This window comes from Passer montanus, unplaced genomic scaffold, assembly GCF_014805655.1.
Source record: "Passer montanus isolate IOZ18808 unplaced genomic scaffold, ASM1480565v1 scaffold41, whole genome shotgun sequence".
Lineage (NCBI taxonomy): Eukaryota > Metazoa > Chordata > Aves > Passeriformes > Passeridae > Passer > Passer montanus.
The window spans coordinates 3,473,548-3,479,614 of NW_024368930.1; positions in this window are offsets into that span (position 1 = coordinate 3,473,548).

The window sequence follows — 6,067 nt, forward strand, 5'->3', positions numbered from 1 at the left end:
CCGCCAGCGCCGGCACCGGCCCTCGGCACGGAGCTCCCGCGGCACCGGGCCCGGCCCCGGCGCACCCGCACGGGCACCCAGCGCCTCCCGCTACCGCTCCCGGCAGGAGCGGCGCGGGTGGCAAAGGGCGGAGCGGCCTCCGCCGCACAGGAATGGCCTCAGTGGAAAAGCTCAGCGGGAAACTGCCCAGGAGCAGACCGTGTCACACGGAGCCGTGGCTGACACCCGGCCGGGCTGGGAGCTTTCACCGGCTGGAAATATCCCCATGGCACCCCAACATAACCCAGCAGCTCTGCTACAGAAAAGCTGCTATTTAATAAAAAACACCCGGTTCGGCCAGTAGCAAACACTTCACTGAGAGCTGTTAAGCTAACACATTTTTGCTGGGCATACCTGTGCTGATCCTGTATTCTCTGACTCCTTCACCTCGTTATTCCGGGCGTGGCTCACCCACTGCTGAGCTGGCAGAGTGCACGGGGCTATTGCCGGCAGATTGGGAGGCAGCTCTAAATCCACTGGAGCGTGGGTACCCACTGAGAGATTGTTGCAACTGGAGAATTTTGCAAAGGATGTTAAAAATGCAAAGCATTTTGAGAGGTCTCCGTGTGACAGTTGTGGAAGGCAGTGACCCTGAAACAGGCAGGGACAGTGCAGCAGATACCCATCCCTCATCCATCAGGTTGCCTGGAGCCTCTCATCAGCTTTTTTTTCTTTAAAAGAAAAGTTATCTACTGGAAACAAAGCAAAATGTCATCTCCAAGAAGGAGGCATGCCAACATATGGTGCAAATTAGGAGCTAGATTTCAGCAGTTCTTGCTCATGTAAACTTCAGGCTATTTTAACAGGAGGCTGTTAAAGTTGGTTTCTATATCTGAGTGATATCAAGTGTGAAACTACTTATAAACCTGTCCTGTAAGAGAAATAACATAATTATAAATAATACAGCCAGACTTTAGGAAAATGAAATGCGCATTTGTAACTGCAGAATAAAAAGTGGCACATCCTAAACATTAGAATTATTTACGTATATTATAATATAATAAAATCCAATAGCTTTACCCCTATGTGTTGTCAGTATCTGTCTAATAACTGCAATAAAAGAAAACATTCTGTCAGTTGAGTTTGTCAGGTCCCAGGCAGTACCAGAATGATCACTGAGGATGATGATGGACGCCTACGAGAGAATATAAAACCTGTGATGAGATTCCTCAGTCCAAATGTGCCTGTCAGGGGCTGTTTGCTCACAGCTGCTAGATGTAACTGTGGGCCTTGTGATCTATGTTTCAGATTTTGGCAGAGCAATCCCCTTGGCATGGCTAAGAAATACTGGAAATTGCCCTAGGAATTCTGTGGGAAAGTGCTCTGGGGTCCCAAACAATTTATCTGCTCAACGAGGCATGAAGATTTTGTGTTGCCAGACCCATGTTTGCCAGCAGGGAGGAGTGACTTGTCCCCTTTAAGCAGCCTCATAAAAACATCATAATTTTGACCAAAAAGCATAAATATCAGGAAATAACAACCCAAAAGTCTCTTTATCTCCAGCATCGTATCCAGATCATTCCTGCTCTCCATAGTGGGTACCAAAACCCCAGATTGTCAAACCCAATCAGCCCTGCACTATTATATAAAAATACAGGTATTGTGTGTCCATTGGCAAAGCAAACACCCCCCTGTCCAGAGCCCTGCCCCAGAGATCAACCAGGCACAAAATGTCACTGAATTCCACCCTGGAAAGGGTTTGGTGACAATGGCAGTGACTCAAGCTGCATTTAAAGGAAATGAATGCAAGCCTGAGGTGCCATTCCTCGTGGGTCACCAGAGCTGAGCTGTGCACAGGTGACACTGCGGGGGACTGACACAGGAGGGTGGGAGGGGACAGCTCTGAGCTCACCTCCTTTGCTCCCTGCCACGGGCTCTGGGGTCTGCCCTGCTTCTTTATCACAACTCTGCACTTTTCACGTGGCAGCTGAGGCCTTACTGTATTTTACACTTAAGAAAATTGTATTTTGTGGTGTATTTTCCCCCCTGTCATATTCTGAAATATGGCTGTGCTGCAGTAACACAGCACAAGTTCCTTGATCTGAAATCCAAGTTTTATTGGTGTGAAATATTGGTATTCACAGGCAATATTAATGAAAACCATTCAAAAGTCTTGCTCTTTTCTTGAGCTGGAAAAACAAGTTCCCAGTCCCTCTGTCAATGTGGCAGTTGTAATGATAGAAAATTGTCAGTGTTTTCTTTTCCAGACATACCTCCTCAGTGACTTCCATGGTACAATTCCTTGTGGCTGCCCAGCTATGAACACTCTTTCATCAGCTGTCACTTCAGGATCAGCCTCCTCAGGCTTGGCTGTATTTTCCTGAATGTACTTTTCAGAGAAAACTTTGTTGGATAGCAAAACTGCTTTTCAGTGCTTCCAGAATTGCTTCATTGATTCCTGGCAAGTCATAATGCATCCCTGCATGACAAGGTCACATCAAATGGTGCTTTTAATAAACAAATACCTTTATTGACAGAAAGAAAGCACAGAAATACCTCACTGCAGGGTGGTACCAACTCCTCTAGCTTTGCCCATACTTTATAGGAGTTTTGTTCAAGTAATTTTGATCCTTCTGGATTTCTGATCAATATCTAAAGAAGACACCAATGGGGAAATGCCACCATTACAGAACATTCTGGAAAAGTGGTGTTAGGCACAAATGGGTTTCCATGATGAGACATTTATTAGATCAGAGCTCACACTGTAGCAGGGATTAACATGCTTTGGTGCATCTCTTTCTCTCTTTAGTGAAACATAAATGGAATAAAAATATTTCCCTTTCAATACTGAAAATGTGTTTTTATTGAAGTAATCAGCATTCTTGACCAGTTTTACCTCCTCTGCAAGCATTAACGGTTTCACTGTGATGTTGAGTCCTGACAGTGCTCCCCGCTGCTTCAGCAATCTGGCCTCCCAGCCCAAAGCCCTTCACCTTCCTTCAGAGCAGATGTTGTCCCAAATTCCTCACCACTGAGGCCTGGAGCCCTCCTTTGTCCCAGGGCAGAGGGGAAGGAGCAGAATGCAGCAAGCAGCATGCCTGAGCTCCATAAACCTCAGCGCCTCAGGCAGGGGAGCTGCTCTGCCAAAGTGCCCCAGTGCAGCTGCTCTGCAGCTCTGCCCAGGCTGGGGAGCTGGGGGGGCTGGCCCTGGGGCCACCTGAGGACAGTTATTTCTGTCCTGTCCTGGGGCTGCTGCTCGTGTTGCTCTGGGACAGCTCTTCACGTGGCCAGGGCGAGCCCTGTGAGGAACGAGCACCTCAGTTTCTGTGTGCACAGCGAGCCGTCAGTGACACGGGGAAATGACAGGGAGGCTGTGCTGGTGCTGCAGAGCAAGAACAACTGATCAGGGCTGGTTTGGCCAATGCTGGAACCAGCTTGGCCGTAGCCAGACCTGCAGCAGTTCTCTCAGTTCAGTGCATTTGTTCTTCACCCACTGACAAACACTGACTTGTGTGTATCATGCAATTCAGTTCAACTCAATTGTAACACAGAGCAGTGTAAGACAACCAAATGCCTGTGTTTGTTTCTGCACTTTAGCGGTTGACCAGGAGAGTTTTGTTTTTTATCCTGTAGTATTTGCTTCCTCCCTCAGTTTGAGGAAAAACAGCTCATAGAAATAGCCAACAAATCCCCTTCCCTTAGTCCTTCATATTCTACCAGAAATAGCCATCAAATTGCCTAGGAAATACAAATGAAATTTTTAAAATATTATAATTTTCTGTCCTCAGACTAATACCTATCACTCCCTAAGAAGAGGTGAAATGCCACTAACCATATCAGCTTTCAGAGGAGAGATGCAGGTGTTTGAATCATTACTAAGAAATCAGTTTGAGTTGATTCCTGCCTTCTGTGTGGAAAAACCACGAGAGGGGGCTGGCTCACATGTGTTGTCTGTGTATTCCACTCCCTGTGTGTCCCTGTGAGAACAGACTTTTGGATTTCTGTTTGCACAAGTCCTCATCTGTGATGAAGCAGCTTTTCTCCCCTTTGCAGATATTGGTCACCACAGCTACAATTACACTGCACAACTCTCTGGGATGTGATTTCAATAAAGCTGGTCTCAGGTAACCTGAGAGCAACTCAGAGTGCAAATGTCCTGTTGTGAACCTGTGACTCAGTGTCAGATAAGAGCCTTTGGTACTTAATGGAACAGCCAAGGCCATCATTCACAGAATGCAGTTGAAGAAGCTCTCAATTCTTGAGAAAGTGAGGGAGGGATATGTTTCAAAAATTTTAGGCAGGCTTTGGTTGGAAAGAGAATGGCCTCTGCATTTTGACCGTGGATTTGCTTTTTCTTGGAGAAGCTCTGAAAGGCAGAGTTTCAGTCAGAAGTGATATGGAAGAGTGTATAAAACTCCCATAGATCCTCCTGTGGATCTCCCATGGTGCCCACAGAGGGAATGGCACACCCCAGAGTGCCCCTCTGCAAACCTACAGGGTATTCAGCCCGAGCATCACAGGATCAATAAACAAAATCATTTAATATTCCATTTACATTTGAAATAATTCTTAACAAGTTAAAACAAAAAAAATTGGTGATAAGATCTTCAGAAACCTGTGGCCACCTGATGTGGAAGGACAGCTTGAGATCTGAACTGCTGATGGTGAAACTGCTACACTGCTGCTACAGCCACTCAGTCATCAAGGGGAGACTGAGATTTTGTTACCTGCCATTTCACATCTCTCCCTTCCCCAAATGCCCCTGCACACCCTGAAGAATCCTGCCCAAATCCCACCAATATCCTGCTCCCTTCCCCCCGATAAATTCAAACCCAGACATTATCTTTCCTTCACAACACTGAGTTTAAGTTAGGTCACATTAAAAATGTGCATTTTTAATAGAATGATCTGGGACAACCATTTGATTTTCAGATCCTTTTTATTTTATTCTTCTGCCATAAAATGTGCCAAGAGGCTTAGAGCTGCACACCTTCAGAGTGCTGTTGCCTCATATACCTTCCTCACCCAGCATGTGATACATCTCCTGCAGTTGGGAAACACTCTGTCTAACACTGCCTACACTAACCAGGCTCTGGCACTGTTTATATAATTTGAATGCAAATAATTATTTTTCTTATCAGCTTCCTCGCCCACCTGACAACATCCAAAATGTAAACGCCCTGCACACAGGATCCCACCCAGCTGGCCTGAGCTGCTTCTGACACTCACTCTTCCAGCTGCCCTCTGGGCTCTTTTGTTTTACCACACTCCAATTACTACAGAGAAATGATTTACCACCTTACACAGCTGTGCTTGCCTTTATGTTTGGCAGCAGAGGACTTAAACAGGTAGTACATGGCCCTTAAATGGCTTTTGGCAAGGAATGATCTGGTTTCAATTTAAAAACTGACTCAGAATTTGTAACAAGGTAGGTGCTGTTTGACTCATTTTGACTTTTTAATTTAGGTTCTGCAGTTTCCTTGGTTTGCAGAGTTCAGGCAGTTGGATTATGGCTCTACAAACATCTTGTCTGTGTCGGGAGTGGGAGCAGCAGCTGCCAGCAGGTGTTAGACTGAGCACAGGTCCACGGTGGTGCAGGGCTCGTGGATCAAGGGGACTGTGCTGTTGTCTGGGAAACAGTCTCTGGCACTGAGGATGTGACAGATCCCAGCCAATAATGTTTGCTCTTGCAAGCATCACAAATGTGCATGTGATCAAGTAGGCAGATGATAATCACATGTTATCACCCACAACTCATGAGCAAGCACAGTAACAGCACAATTAAAGACAAAACCACAAATTCTAAAGTACTTTGAAAATGCTGATGATTTTGTGTTGTTTGGAGATAATTATGTTTCTCTCCCAGTGATTCTTGTGTAATTCAAAAGATGACAACAGTTCTTATAAAAACACTGTGCTCTCAAACATTTGTTGGGTGCAACTTTCAGTGCAAAGCCTGAAGGACCAGTGAGGAGAGGTCGTGGTCAGAATTATGTATTAAATCACAAACATAACTCACAGTCTTCAGACTTTGCTCCCTTGTCCAACATTTCTGTCAAACTCTTTGTTTCAGAAATCTTGTGCTCCA